The 14,376-nt window shown below is 38.9% G+C and overlaps 1 long non-coding RNA gene across 1 annotated transcript; it reads left to right on the top strand.

The window, feature by feature from the left end:
* Positions 1-10,755: 10,755 nt before the first annotated feature.
* LOC107826162 (uncharacterized) lies at positions 10,756-11,827 on the top strand. Its single transcript, XR_001657215.2, has 2 exons — positions 10,756-11,096; positions 11,568-11,827. It is a non-coding gene; the product is annotated as an uncharacterized LOC107826162 (long non-coding RNA).
* Positions 11,828-14,376: the final 2,549 nt, after the last annotated feature.

Below are 14,376 nucleotides of genomic sequence, written 5' to 3'. Positions count from 1 at the left end.
AATAACTTCCCCTACAATGCCCATGCTCGGGAGCCACCCAAGAGAACAAACTTCATGTCTATTGGTGAATCATACTCTATCCTATTCCCTAAACTGGTCCCAATGAGTTTGCTACAACCAGTTACCTCCAATAGACAAAACTTAGAGTCACCTTCCTACCGACCCGGTACCCGATGTGCCTATCATTCTGGGGTGGAAGGACATGACACTGAAGACTGTTGGACTATAAAAAGGGCGGTTGATAATCTCATAGAGCAAAGTCAAATAGTGCTAAAGGATGAAAAAATCCCTAATGTGGCCAACAACCCATTACCGACTCACAACAATGGGCTAGTTATTGGGATGATTTGTGAAGATAAGGAGTTTGATCCCGCTTTGAAGCCATCATTGCCATTATTGATGTCGAAAACAAACCAAAGGCTGCTGTAAAGCAAGACAAAGGGGAAAAGAAAAGTAAATTCACCCCTCAGAGTGCAGAAAAGACAATGGAAACCAAAACTATGGCAACACCCCCAAATGATGACATTCTTTATGTTTCTCGGGGTCACAGGAAAGAACAAATGACATTGATCCCTCCAACAAGGTTCGAGCTGAATAAGGGACCTAAGATGTACGTGCCTAAAGGGACCTATATGGTACGGGGGCCACTAATTTCACTAAGGCTGAATGAGCCGTGGTTATTGGCCGCGCACCACAGAAGCCCATGACAGACCTTACTGCCGTCCCATAGAATTATAATAAGATGGTAGTAACCTACAAGGGAAAAGAGGTCCTAGGATAAGCAAATGAAACTAACCCAGCTAAGAAATACCTTAACTTGGAGGATTTGAACAAAGCCAAGAAGAAGCGTTTACCACTCATGAAGCCTGTCAGTCCGAGGAGGCTGAAGAATTCTTCCGTAAAATGAAAACTGCGGACTATGAGGTAATAAACCAACTCCGAAAGTCTCCTTCACAGGTCTCACTCTTGTCTCTACTAGTAAGCTCTACTGAGCATCAAAAAGTGTTGATAACAATCGAAACCACTGTTGAACAACTGGAAAGGATGGCAGAAAGGTTCTTCACAGTTAACCAGATCTCATTTAGAAAGAATGATCTGCCCCTGAAAGGGGCTGCCCACAACAAAGCCCTTCATTTAACAGTTAAATGCGAGGGGTACTATGTGAAAAGAGTCATGCTGGATGGCGGGTCCGGAATTGATATTTTCCCTCTCTCAACTTTGCAAAGAATGGAGATTGGGACTGAGAGAATCAGTCCTAACAATGCCTATGTGCGTGCCTTTGATGGCATCAAAAGAGACACCATAGGCGAGATCGATCTGATTTTGACCATTGGTCCTGTGGATTTCAAGGTGCAATTTCATGTCCTTGACATGGACACTTCTTATAATTTCCTCTTAGGAAGGCCCTGGATTCACGCGGTAGGGCCCGTACCTTTAACTCTCCACCAGATGGTGAAATTTGAATATGAAAATCAAGATATCGTAGTCCACAAAGAGGACAAGCAATCAATTTATCGGGACCCATCAGTCTCATGTCTAGAAGCTAGGGAGTTAGCGAACATATAGTCTATCAAGCTTTCGAGGTTGTAGTCGCAGACCAATATGAAGAAGGAAGCCCGTACCCTCAACCCTTTCTCTCAAATGCGTCAATTATGGTTGCCAAGGAAATGATCAGGCATGGTTATAAGCCCGGAAAGGGGCTTGGGACATCATTACAAGGTGTCATAGAACCTATCACTCTGGCTGCTAGCAAGAAGTTCTTTAGTATGGGTTTTCAAGCCACGCTAGCTAATGAAACATGGGCAAATGAGCAAAAGAACAATGGTTGGGTCTTTCCCCAGCCAATCCCGCATCTGTTCGAAATATTCGTCAAGCCCAAGTACATAGAAGAAGAAGATGAGGCCTTCACCGTCAAAGAAATTGAAGAAATATGTGGAGCTATGAGGCAGATGTTGTATGAAACCCACATTGTCCAGCCGGTAGAAGGCTCGAGCACTGTTGAGGTGCTGTATATGGGGCCCAATGCCAAGTTGCAAAACTGGAAGGCTACTCCATTCCCAGTCATGCGGGAATCACGGTAGTCCAATCTTTCCACCTTTTCTACATCACAAGTTATTCCAGAGTGTAACTCGAATATTTCTTTTAGTTTACTGTCTTTAAATTCCGATGTAAACCCTGTTATCTTCAAAATTCAATGAAATAAAATCAATATTTCATCATTCATGAATCTCTCTCTTTATTATTTATGATTTTTGTTACTTTTTCTTATTTCTTCTTTCAGTTCTAATAATGCGGCTTTAAATAACATGACATGCTTGCAAACTTCATGCCCAGGTCCAAACACGCTGTCTAATTGTGAAATAATGAATCAAGAACCGGAATATGATAAAGAATAGGCTTTTAGGGAAATAAATCTAGAATTGGAACAATTTGAGAATAAGCCTAAGCCAAATCTAAATGAAACTGAGCCAGTAAATTTGGGTAGTTCGGAAGAGGTCCAAGAAACCATGATAAGCATTCACACAGATGAAATAACTAGGGATACAAGGATCCAACATTTGTTTGAATTTAAAGATGTGTTTGCTTGGTCCTACGATGATATGCCAGGATTAAGTGTTGATCTAGTGGTGCACAAAGTGCCAACTTACCCCGATTGTCCCCCTGTCCAGCAAAAACAAAGAAAGTTCAAAACTGACATTAGTGACAAGATCAAAGAAGAGGTCACCAAGCAGTTGAAACCGGGTGTGATCAGAGTGGTCCGATAAAACTCATGGTTAGCTAATGTAGTCCCAGTGCCAAAGAAAGATGGGAAAACCCGAGTATGTGTTGACTATCAGGATCTGAACAAAGCAAGTCCTAAGGACAACTTTCCTCTGCCAAACATCCACATCCTCGTTGACAACTGTGCCAAACATAAGATACAGTCTTTCTTGGATTGTTATGCTTGATATCATCAGGTCTTGATGGATGAAGAAGATGCAGAAAAGATAGCCTTCACCACACCCTGGGACACCTATTATTACAAGGTCATGCCTTTTGGTTTGAAGAACGTCGGGAAAACGTACTTGAGAGCTATGACTACCATATTTCATGACTTAATGCACTAGGAAATCGAGATGTATGTGGATGATGTGATCATTAAATCTAGAACACAGGATGACCATGTTCGGTACCTGAGAAAGTTCTTTGAGCGTCTGCGCAAGTATGATTTGAAGCTAAACCTGGCTAAATATGCATTTAGAGTTCCGTCTGGGAAACTTTTGGGATTCATCATCGGTCGGAGGGGCATTGATCAAGATCCAATGAAGATAAAGTCTATTCGGGATTTTCCTCCTCCGAGAACCAAGAAAGAGGTTATGAGTTTGTTGGGAAGGTTGAACTACATCAGTCGATCCATTGCTCAGTTGACTTCCACATGTGAGCCCATATTCAAGATGTTGAAGAAAGATGCAGCAATTAAATGGACAGATGAGTGTCAAGAAGCCTTATACAAAACCAAAGAATATCTATCAAACCCGCCAGTATTGGTCCCACCCGAACCGGGGAGGCCTTTGTTTTTGTACCTGATAATTTTGGAGAATTTCTTCGGCTGTGTCCTCGGGAAACACGATGTGACCGGGAAGAAAGATCAGACAATCTACTATTTGAGCAAAAAGTTCACAAGTTATGAAGCCAAATATACCCTGTTAGATAGAACTTGTTGCGCCCTAACTTGGGTCGCTTAGAAGCTTAGGCATTACCTAATGGCCTACACCACTTGCCTCATCACCAGATTAGATCATTTAAAGTACATATTCAAGAAGCCGATGCCTATGAGAAGGTTGGATAAATGGCAGATCCTGCTCACCGAATTCGACATAGTCTATGTCACTCGCACGACAATGAAAGCTCAAGCTCTAGCGGATCACCTAGCTGAAAATCCTGTTGATGATGATTATCAGCCTTTAAGTACTTACTTTCTATACGAGGAAGTAAATGCAGTTAAGGTAATTCCAGAAGACACCAATGCTTGGAAAATGTTCTTTAATGGAGCTGTAAATGCAAAAGGTGTCGGGATTGGGGCAATTTTGATTTCACCCACCGGTCAACACTATCCAGCCATAGCCCAGCTTCGATTTTTCTGCCCAAACAATACTGCTGAGTATGAAGCCTGCATTATGGGCATGAACATGGCGATTGACCAAGATGTTAAAGAATTGGTAATCATGGGAGATTCATATCTGATCATCCGACAAGCTTAGGGAGAATGGGAAATTCGGGATGTCAAACTTATACCATACAGGCAACATGTGGAACATCTTAGCAAATGGTTCAAGTCTGTCGAGTTCAGGTATGTTCCTCGGTTTCACAATGAGTTAGCTGATGCACTCGCTACCTTGGCCTCGATATTGCCATATCCAGGCAATGTCTACATTGACCCGTTGGAAATCCAAATCCGAGAAAGGCATGGTTATTGTAATACGGTTAAGGTGGAGTCAAATGTTCAGCCTTGGTACCGTGATATCAAGATGTTTTTGAAAACAAAGGAATATCTCGAGCAAGCCAGTGGAGATCAAAAGAGAACCATTTGAAGGCTCGTCGGTGGTTTCTTCTTGAGAGGAGAAGTGTTGTACAAAAGGACTCCAGATTTGAACCTTTTGAGATGTGTGGATGCTCAAGAGGCCGGAAGAATCATGAATGAAGTACACACAGGAGTATGTGGACCTCATATGAATGGATACGTCCCTGCAAAGAAAATCCTTCGAGCAGGGTATTACTAGATCACCATGGAAAAGTATTGCTTCAGCTTCGTCCGTAAATGCCATCAGTATCAGGTACACGGTGACCTGATTCATGCACCTCCCTCAAAACTGCATCCTATGTCGGCACCATGGCCGTTCATTACTTGGGGTATGGATGTCATTGGGCCAATCAAGCCAAAAGCTTCAAATGGGCATAGATACATATTGGTTGCCATCGATTACTTCACAAAATGGGTGGAAGAAATCACTCTCAAAACTGTCACTAAGAAAGCAGTGGTAGACTTTGTGCACTCCAACATCATCTGCCGTTTTGATATCCCTACAACAATCATTATGGACAATGCTGCAAACTTGAATAGTCACTTGATGAGGGAGATATGTGAACAATTTAAGATCACGCATCGGGATTCTACCCCTTATCGGCCCAAAGTTAATGGTGTTGTTGAAGAAGAAAACAAAAACATCAAGAAGATTCGTAGAAAGATGATCCAAAGTTCGAGACAGTGGCATGAAAAGTTTTTGTTTGCATTGTTGGGATATCGCACAACTATGCGCATGTTAGTTGGGGCAATAACCTATCTATTGGTTTATGGCACTAACGTCGTAATACCTGCAGAAGTTGAAATTCCTTTTCTCTGAATCATCGTTGAGGCTGAAGTTGAGGATAGTGAGTGGGTCAAGACTCATCTAGAACAATTAACCCTGATTGACGAAAAGCGGATGGTCGTAGTTTGCCACTAGCAGTTGTATCAACAAAGAATGGCCCGTGCCTACAACAATAAAGTGAGGCCTAGGAAGTTTGAAGTGGGGCAACTCGTTTTGAGACGTATTCTCGCTCATCACAAGGAGGCAAAAGAAAAGTTCACTCCCAATTGGAAGGGCCTATACATTATCAGAAAATTATTTCCGAAAGGGGCATTGTACCTGGGAGACATTGAAGGAAATGACCCTGAAACACCTGTAAATGAAGACGCGGTCAAAAGGTATTACGTTTAACTCTTTTTCGGTACCAATATTATCCGATTGGGATGGCAAAGACTTTCATTATCGCTACCCCAAACACTCCAATCCTTTGCTAACCCTTTGAGTCGGTTACCTTTCTTTGACTACCCTCTTTGGAACCTGAAAACGTTTGTATAAAAACAAAAAAAAAAGAAAAAACAAAAACAAAAGTTTCCCTGAACTACGTTCGACTTGATTCTGAAAGGATACGTAGGCAGCCTCTCTCTGGGATTCAGTCACACCAAAACAAAAATCCTAATTTTCCCAAAAGTAAAACTAGGGCAGATGTTACGATGTTTCGACAATGATCCCGCCTGAATGGTTACAAAGTTTTAATTCAATTCAAATACTTTTTACCCCAAATCCTGCTCAAGTCATTCTGATCAATCGGTGAGAGCGTTCAAGAATCAAAGAATGTGTTTGCTTGGAACTGATACAACAAGATGAAAGAAATAAAATGAGAAAGTCTTATTGGTGAAAACTCACACGAGCACTATAAGGCAATGGTGAGTAGAGAAACTGAAAATGAGAGAGTCTTGTTAGTGAAAACTCACAAAGAGCACTATAAGTAAATGGTAAGAAGAGAAATAAGAGAGGTCAATTGTAGAAAACCCACAAAGGGCGCCGTTGATCGAGAAGAAGGACTCCCTTACAACCATTGGCACTGAAAGAGTCCTGGCAAGGTTTCTCAGTTTTAAAACAAGAGTCGTAATAGGTTTATGAGAGGTTGAATAGTTGCGCAGATCGTGTATCAAGTTCAAGAAGCATGTCATGTCTATTGAAGTCTACATGCTGATGAGTCTTTCTTTCCTCCCCCGAAAGGGACACTTCTCTTTAAATTCATTATCATGTTCCTTCTTTACTTTACTTTTCTTTGAATACCTTTCGGTTTAATCCCCCTCTGAAACTAATCAAAAGAAAGAATGGCAGGATTGGTTTTACAAGGTTCTTCTTAGCAAAAGCCATGTTCAAGTAAAGATGCCCAGCCTCAACAGGTGCATCAAGTCGATCTCGACTGGCCATGATAGCCGATGATCCAGACTCAAAATTATTGAAAAGGAAAGAAATCCAAAGTCAAGTGCCCCTAAAGGCAAAATAAGAAAGGACAAAGCCCCACACGGGTCAACCATCATGTGAAATTTTTTAAAAGTCAAGATGCTTGGTTTTAGAAGAGAAATCGGTCCCCAGAAAGACAGCGCGCAGTAAAGGATTTCATCAAAAGATTTTGGCCGAGATCAAAATACTCAAGGCCACAAAACCAAACACCATTTCAAACTAACAAATTGTTCTTTGATTGGAAAACATCTGTAATCCAAAACAACCTCGCAAGAAGAAGGTGCAATCAAAGCAAGGCACGAGGAGACCAGAATGGTCCTGTAGCGGAAGTTAACCCAAAAAGGGAAGTCCCTTTGAAACTCTCTATGCATCCCCCTAAATAAAGTGCTAAAAGTAAATTGAAAAGAAAGAAGAAGAAAATCCAAAACCATGGTATCATAGGGCTCCCAATCTCTAGCTACGATTTTTCAACGTAGCTTCCATTCCCTAGTCACCCCCAACATAACCTGGCAGTCTTTTCCATTACAGGGTTCTATTCTCTAGTTGATTCCCGGCATAACCCGTGGACCTTACCGGCATAACCCGATGACCTTTCCTTTTTCCAGCATAACCCAATGACGCTCCCAGCATAACCCATTGACCCCCTGGCATTACCCGAGAACCTTTTCCTTTTTCCAGCATAACCCGATGACTCTCCCGACATAACCCGTGGACCTCCTCGACATAATCCGAGGACCTTTACATTTTTTCGGCATAACCCGATGACTCTCCTGGCATAACTCGTGGACCTCCCCGGCATAACCCGAGGACCTTCCCTTTTTGTAGCATAACTCGATGACTCTCCTGGCATAACCCGTGGACCTCCCTGGCATAACCCGTGGACCTCCCCGGCATAACCCGAGGACCTTTCCCTTTTTCTAGCATAACCCGATGACTCTCTCGGCATAACCCATGGACCTCCCCGGCATAATCCGAGGACCTTTCCTTTTTTTCTGGCATAACCCGATGAATCTCTGGGCGTAACCCGTGGACCTCCCCGGCATAACCCGATGACTTTTCCTTTTTTTCGTCATAACCCGATGACTCTCCCCGCATAACCCGTGGACCTCCCCAGCATAACCCGAGGACCTTTTTCTTTTTTGGCATAACCCGTGGACCTCCCCGATATAACCCGAGGACCTTTCCCTTTTTTCCAGCATATCCCGATGACTCTCCCAGCATAACCCGTAGACCTTCCCAGCATAACCCGCAGACCTTTTATTTTTTCCGGCACAACCCGATGACTTTCCCGACATAACTCGTGGACCTCCCCGGCATAACCCGTGGACCTCCCCGGCATAACCTGATGACCTTCCTCGGCATAACCCGTGGACCTTCCCAGCATAACCCAAGGACCTTCATACCTTTCCGGCATAACCCAACCATTTTTCCAGCATAACCTGGCAATCTTTCCAATTTAAGGCCCTCAATCCCTAATTGATTTCATTATATATATAGGGCTCCACTCCCTAATCTCTTTTTCCCAAGGATACACAATCCTGATTTTATTGCTTTCAATAAAGAAATAGCTTAGATTTTTTTGCAATAACTCACAAAAATTTCCTAGTAAAAACAGGGGGAGAAAAAGTTGTTCCTTTGTTTGCTTTGGTGCCTGAACAGGTTTTTACCGTGAAGCACAAGGTTTGAGGTGACCAAAAGAAGAAGTCTCAACCCAAGTAAAAGAAAAGAAGGAACAAGAAAAGAAGTTGAACTCTGAGTGTTGAAGCGGAGAAAAGATGCGGACTGCTCAAGATATAATTGAAGTCACAAGATTTGCATGTCCCGCTTTGATCCGAAAAGCTGAAGAAGAATGAACCAGCGGTTGCAGTTAACGAGCATCAAGATTTAGATCGGAGTCTGCAAGAGGAACCATCCAAGACTCAAGATCAAGCTTTAGAAGGTTTATAGATAGGAATCTTGTAACTCGTAGTTGATAAGCTTAGCTAATTTAGCTTTTTATTTTTCATATTGGTGTAATAAGGAGCTCAACAAGAAGAAACAACAACAACAGATGTGAAATCACAGTTTTCCGGTAGTCCCAGCTACCAAAACTTCCAAAACTACACTAATCTGATTTCTTTATAGCCAAGGAAATGTAGGCAACCTCCGTAGCAAGGTTCAGTCAGAATTTTTCAAAAGATGCTTCTCATGGAGTTTCAAATGGGCAAAAATCCCTCGCAATTGGTCATTTTATCTTTTCCCGAAAACCCTTCGTGTTTCCGAGCAAAAAGGGGTAGCTGTTAGCATGTGATTTTTTCTCTATACGAACTACTCCTATAAAATCCCAAGAAAATAGATTTTTTCTTAATTATTTTCCATTTTTAGGAATTCTCGTAGAATTTTATTAATTGTTTGCATTTCTGTGCATGTTTAAGTTTATTAAAATAATAAAAAAATTCCGAAAAATACCATGCAATATATTTGGGTTTGTTTTTACATTTTTAGGATTAATTAATTATTTGCTTTATTAAAAATAAAAATCACAAAAATGGCCCATTTATACATTTTTTCGTTTTTTATTTTTAGATTATTGATTTTTCTCTTTTAATTTAGGATTAAGTAACTTTTATAATTTTTTTAATTAGATAATTAGTCTAATTTTACAATCTAGATAATTTAGGATTTTAATTTTAGGATTTCATTAATTTTAAAAAAATAATCAAAAAATAATAATAATAAAAGAAAGAGACAAAAATGAATTGAATGGTCTAATACATGTTTGGGCTGAAATTCAAATTGTCCCATTTCCCCAGCCCAAAACCCGTCCAAAACTGCCCCTGAACCAAGACCAATTCCTTCAAACCTGGTCAATTTTCTCTTTATCAAAACGACGTAGTTGCACTTCAAAACTACGTCGTTTCAACTCATTTACCTCATTACACGACCAAACACAACCCATGGGCTTCATAATTTATTTGATTAGGTCTTAAACCTAATCGCCTTTCTCTCAGAGACCTCCGTCATTCTCCACCGCTCCTCCGCCGCTTGAAAATCGTCTCGTGGCGGCGGACCATCCCCAAAGGCCCTCAAATTTTAACCACACAATCTACGTTACCCCTTCATTCATGTTCCGCCATTGATTTCTCCAAAAGGCCATTCATTTTCTCCGAATTTGAGATATAAGAAATAAAAATCAAATCTTTTTACTCTCTGTTCGATTTTTCTTGACCTGGTCCTCAATTCAGGATAAAGCCCGTCTGAATTCCCTAGTTCTTCAACAAAGGGAATTATTTTAATGCTGAGAATGCCCTATCCCACAGATTGGTCGAATTTTGGGTAAAATAGTTGTGGATGATTCAACCCTTTGAGCCTTTGCATCGTCTTGTCTTTGGCATGTGGCAAGGGTTGTTGCATGAAGCACTAACTATGGACGCGAGTTCGGCCGGTGTTCATGTTGCAATTCTCACCATTTGACCGAGATTCTTGCCCGTCGGAGTTTGATTTGATTCGTCTATGTTTCTCAAGGATACCAGAGCTTTGTTTTGGTATACTCTCTCCTCTCCTTCTGTAAGTTCAATTAATTGTCATATGTCATAAGCTCGAACCAAACATGCCTTAGCACAAATTTGAGTTTTTGGCGTTTTATTAATTAATAAGTGATTTATCTTTTAATTTGCATTTTTCTTTTAATGTGTTCCAATTCCAAAAAAATACATTGTCTTAGTCCTCATGTTTGGATGTCATTTTTCTTTGATTTTTGTTTGTTCGATTGGTTTGACTCAGACTTGGGCTTGTTTGTACACAACGGGCAGGCCCATTAGATAAGAGATTTGGTCAAAAAGGGCCCAAGATCTTTTGAGGCCTGTCCGGTGGCCCAAGTCTACTTTTATAAGGGATGGGAGGTTAATATAGGGATTTAACTTAGAGAATTTTGGATAACTACCTAGGAAGGTTCTAGGAAAAAGGGAGAGTGGGATTTAAATATTTGGGATCAAAGAGAACAAAAACAGAACTAAAGAGAGGTGGGCTTGAATTACAAAAATATGATTTGGTTGCCATAAATTCACTCTATAAAAGATCCTCTTGCCAATGATTAAGGCATAGAAAAAAGTGTAAAAAAAGGGAACAAACGGCTGAAAACAAACATTCCTAAAGGATTCTTAAGAAACTTTGAGTTTTTCTTTGGTTTTGGGGTTCTTCTTGGCTGGGTTTTAGAAGTTGGAACAGACTCTTGGGTTTGTTCATTGCTGGTGTTGTTAAACTGAGCTAGAACTGCAGATTTCCTTGCTTCTTTAGGCTGTTTTTCCCTTTTGCTAGGTATTTTTCTGAACTTTTGTATGCTTTGCTGAGTTGTCTTGAAGGGAATATGGTGTTTGCCTTAAACATTTGATCTTAACCTAATAAATCTGATTCCCAGTTATGCAAACTACTTGGATTTCCTTTTCTGAAATTTATTTCATGTGTGTATGATAACTGAGTTAAAGGTCCTATTTGTTGACATTCATATAATTGGTTCGTTGTTGGAAGTTTCATTTTGTTTGGATGTTGATTCTATATCAGAAATTATGCTGAAAAATGATAAATTTGTTGCCTTTTTATCTCTGAATGATTATTATAAGCTTAGTTGTTAGATTTTTTTTTAGAAGTTCATCAATTTCATATCTTTGTTGAATACAAATTGAAGTTGTAGTAACATGAGTTTTACTATAGTGTTTTGTACATAAGATATGTAGATTTGTGTTAGTTTGAGGATGTAAAAGTTGTTTGCTATTGATTACCTTGCTGTAGTTTGCAGATCTGACCATAATTGGTCATGTCTGTAAACATGGAGGCCCAAAAAATAACGTCCAGAAGCATCATTGGAGATTCAAATTGCCTCATATAGGATATATATTTACTAGGCTCTGATTAGGAATCATTTATTTTTATTTAATAATACATTGTAATGTTGTTATAACTATTTTTCCATCACTTGATATACAGATTATGAGTTCTATATAGGATTACTAATTGTATGAAACATGATGTAGTTATTTTTCTTGGTTCAATACGTAGAATGTGATTTTAATAAGGCTATTAGTTACGTTATGGACTGATTCATTATGGATATCGTAAATCGAGCTCATTTTTTGCTTAATAAGTCTTGGTTAAATAAATAAGGAGAATATGTTTGAGTTGTTGGATTTTATTGGGTAAACAATGCTAGTCGCAATAGGCAAAAGTAATTTTTATATATTATATTTGTTTTGCATTCATATATGTCAAACAATGATGTTAGAACAAGCATCTCTTTCCTCCAATTTGTTTAGTTAAGGATCAATTTAGAAATTTGTTTCCACGGACATCGCATCTTCATACAACTCTATCTCTATAGATTCATGACTTGGGTAAACAATGCTAGTCGCAATTGGCAAAAGTAATTTTTATATATCATGTTTGTTTCCATTCGTATATGTCAAACAGTGAAGGTAGAACAAGCATCTCTTTCCTCCAATCTGTTTAGCTAAAGATCAATTTAGAAATTTGTTTCCACGGACATCGCATCTTCATACAACTCTATCTCTATAGATTCATGACTTGGTAATAATCTCAAACTTAGAAGTAATTAATTCATAAACATCTGTAGTTGTTTTAGGTGCGCATTTGATTATTATAACTACGGGTACGGTTCTGTGACGAGGTTGTGATACCTAGTTTTAAATTAGATAAAATAGGAGCACCTTTAGTTTACCCTTTTAAATATATATATATATATATAAATCTTTTCTTAAAATAATTTCAGGTGTGTCATGCCAAACAAAACCTATAACACATGACCCTCACAAAATTAGATCAAGAACTAATCCTTATTTTTTAGAAAATAATTTGAGGTGTGTCATACGCAAACAAAATCCATAACCTATGGCCCTCACATAAATAAAAAATTTAGTATAGAAAATGCCTTGAACTTTCATAGTTTGCTTTAGGCGCGTTAATTAAATAATTGTCATAGCTACGGGTACGGTTCCCGTGACGTAGTTGTGACGCTTAATTACTAAAATTCGGGGGTATATTTATGTGACCCAACCACAATTTAATCTTTAATAATTTAAACATGTCGTAGATCGTGGGTACGGTTCCTGTGACACGATTTTCGATATGTAACAATAATTAATTAAAAGCAGTTATAAAGTTTAAAAACGGACAATAGGTTTAAAACGTGTAATAAAATAGATAATAGGCCAATTATTAATAGTTTAAGCGACCGTGCTTGAACCACGGAACCAGGGAATGCCTAACACCTTCTCCTAGGTTAACATAATTCCTTATCCAGAATTTCTGGATCGCAGACCTTTAAATAAAATCAAATCTCCTCGATTTGAGATTTTAAAAATAAACCGGTGATTTGGGACACCAAAATAAACTATTCCAAGTGGTGACTCTAAAAAATAAATAAAATAATTCATTTCGTATAATGTCACTTTAATTGAAAAAACTCTCTTATATACCCCACGAGTGAGTGGGTAAAAAGGAGGTGTGAACAATATGTATTTTACATAATAAAGCCTTTATAAGTAGAGATTGACACCTGAAGTCACAAAATTGCTCAAGGTGCCATGGTTAAACTGCTCAGCCCCACACGGAAGATGCATTATCGAACCTTATTAGATGCACAATCCAGTATATTACCGTTTGTCCCTAATTTGTTCGCTTTTCTTTCTTTTATTCCTGCTCCTTTAGTTAATTTCTTTTATCTGTTCATCTTTCTATTTCCTCTCCTTGTACAAGTTCATTTTTAATATTTATTGAAATATATTTTCCTCCCTTTTTGTTCTATATCTTCAATATTTTATTTAAATACGATTCTAGTTATTATCTCTTTTATCCATCTAATGACTAATGCTAGTTTTTTCTTGATTTTTAAATACTTTTAGAATGATCTAATCGATAGATCAAAGGGGGTATTTACTAATTTAAAATTTTTATTTTATGTTTTAATTACATTGTTCGATAGAATTAGAATCATGGGAATTAGATCGAATTGGACAAACTTATTCAGTTTAGTGATCACGTATTTATTTACGTACTCAAAGTAGATCGAACCAAGTCGAACCGAACCAAATTAATCCAAAATGGATTGAACTGACTAAATATACACCTTAATTTTAATCTACTTCACTAGCAATAAGTTTGCATTAAATACAGTGGCACCCGTAGTCATAAAATCCTGGATCCGCCTTGCGACTAGGTAAGCCTAACAAATTGCGGGAATATATCAAAAATGAAAGTAAAACTTGACAACTAACATGTAACAGTAGTGGATAAATAAATAACTAGTAAAAATGCATCTCGACATGCATAATAACCGATACTCAAGAAATACACAGTCTTCCCAAAACCCGGAACATCGTAAATCACAAGCTACAGAAGGAAACTGGTATCTCTATACACCAGAGTCTAATAAAAGAAGTATGGAGGTAAATGAAATAGGAGAGAATAGAGGGGGACTCCGAAGTCTGCGGACGCATCAGATGTACCTTGAAATCTCCATACATCAACAAGTACTCTCAGCGAATAGCGGGGCTGATAAGTAGTACCTAGATCTGCACATATTTCC

The sequence above is a fragment of the Nicotiana tabacum genome, chromosome 21, assembly GCF_000715075.1.
Source record: "Nicotiana tabacum cultivar K326 chromosome 21, ASM71507v2, whole genome shotgun sequence".
Classification (NCBI taxonomy): domain Eukaryota; kingdom Viridiplantae; phylum Streptophyta; class Magnoliopsida; order Solanales; family Solanaceae; genus Nicotiana; species Nicotiana tabacum.
The sequence above is the reverse complement of the archived record's forward strand: the minus strand, read 5'-3'. Positions and strand labels throughout refer to the sequence as shown.